Source organism: Adiantum capillus-veneris, chromosome 5 (genome assembly GCF_014529385.1).
Source record: "Adiantum capillus-veneris isolate H3 chromosome 5, ASM1452938v2, whole genome shotgun sequence".
Taxonomy (NCBI): domain Eukaryota; kingdom Viridiplantae; phylum Streptophyta; class Polypodiopsida; order Polypodiales; family Pteridaceae; genus Adiantum; species Adiantum capillus-veneris.
Genome location: NC_140935.1, coordinates 93,328,530 through 93,330,707, shown reverse-complemented (window position 1 = coordinate 93,330,707; position 2,178 = coordinate 93,328,530).

Below are 2,178 nucleotides of genomic sequence, written 5' to 3'. Positions count from 1 at the left end.
AAGCAACAGTAAAAACACTGCAAGTTCAAAATCAGCATAAAGATGCATAGGCACCTGAAAAGCTTAAAATTGATTCGTTGAACAACAAATTCCTGCATGAATTTGGTCAAGATGTCAAGATATCATCGAATGTTGAAAATACTGTTAGGTTTGCAAATGATTCTGCATCCAATGCCACAAGTGTGCACTCATTTACGGTCTAAGGGACACATCAAACAGAATGCTGTTAGCTTTGTATGGTACACATAATTCATATGCACACTATGTAGACCAAAAACGAAAACTGTACAAAAAAGATCAACCAGTGTTTGAATGGCCCACATACCAGCTCATAGAAGAGCATCCATGATAGATCAGAAAGGATGGTTCATTTTAGAGGAAAGAATATATCATAGCCCATCCTCTCTAGAACTGAAGGACATTACCCAAGTGAACCTAGAAATCTGTTCAGAGCCAAACTCTCCTCCATCGAAAATCAAGCTTCGATGTTGTAACCAAACGAGCATATACTTTGACCAATGCAGTTGTAGATATAGACAAGAATCTAACATCTATGATGCCTTGGGTCCTGAAACAATAGAAGCTCATATCATAGGAGATCCATGGGATAGACAATATCAGGGCAAAGATAATGCTATCTATAGCTTGACTTGGGGAATAATTTGTCATGTTTCACGGAGATACATAGGAAACTATGCAGAAGGTTTACATATGCCAAACATCAACAATGCTACCCAAAGTGTACCTTCACAATCCCAAATGTTGAGACTAAACCAGAACCAAACAATTTTGAACTGTTACAATGAAGCATGCTATAGTGATCACCCTAGGAAGGGGGGAGCTGTAAATCCATCAAGCTTAGCTTATGTACCAGGAAATGCTACACCAGTTAGAAGCCCTAGAGCCTCTAGCCAATAGACATCTTCAAAGCAGAAACCATTGAAAGATCATATGGTTGTTGGAAATTTCCAATTGACCCAGGTTCTCACAGAATCTACAGACAAATGCTTATATGAAGATCATCAGAGACAAAAGTTTCAGTTGATCTCCACAAATCAAAGCCAAAAGCCGACAAATCCAATAGTGTTCAAACAATTACATGTGACCAAGCTCACATATGATGTTACGAGACTGAGCACCCTCCTGTTGTAGTGGTTAGCTGCAATTGGGATAGCTGGGCGTAATGGTTAATTATGTGCTGTCTATTTATTTTACTAATTGAGTTGATGATGATTTTGTAGAGTGGAATGCGGGGAGTTGATGAAGAGGCGACGGCAACTACTCTTGGCCACTTTATATTTGCACAGTATCTTAGAACATCATTTCAATAAGCCACTATGGCTTTGTAAATAGTTGTAGTGGGAACTCCCCTTATGGGTCATGCAAGAACTAATGAGCTTCACTCATTTGAAAAAGTAAAGTGGTTGTAAAAGAGGGGCCTCAATTTTTGGCACCTTAAACTCAAAATAGAGTGGTGCCGTGGAGTTTGGGGCTAGATTTAGGCCTTTCTCTTGCAGATTCTCTTCTCTACTCTCTTAAGCTATGGTTATTTGCTGTGTACTCTCTAATCTAGTCTCCATCTCTTACACATCTCTTACACTCTCTTACAAGCATGTCTATGTCAATTCTATGTTTACTGTGTGTGTGTGTCATAGTCTAGGTGAGTGTGTGTGCTTGGAAATTGGAAGAATAGGTGGACAGTTTGATGGTGATGGCTTGAAAGCTTGTGTTGAATATTCTAAGTGGTCGATCTCCCCCTCTTCTACCAACAGTGGTATCAGAGCAACCAGGTTCGAGTAAATTGGCATCGGACTTCAATTTCAAGAAGGGAATTTCTCGAATCGACAACCTCGAAATTGCAATTTATCAAATTTGCAATACAAAGATTCAAGGATTCGTGGAAATTCAAAGCTTAATCGGTCTAATTTGCAAAACAAATTCTACTCGGTCATCAATTGGTGGCGAATCGGCAACTCGTTGGCAACCGGCTTCTAGTTTCCACTTCAGGACGATCAAGAACGGGTATGTTCAACATCTAAATTCAAGCATTAGCTAATCTTGAGTATATTTGAAGATACGGATGAGAAGGTGAACCTATTCGGAATTGAAAGTAATCGAGAAGCTTCAATTACGACTTTGAAAGAGAAGTTGAATTGGGTAAAAAGAAATCGGCAAAGC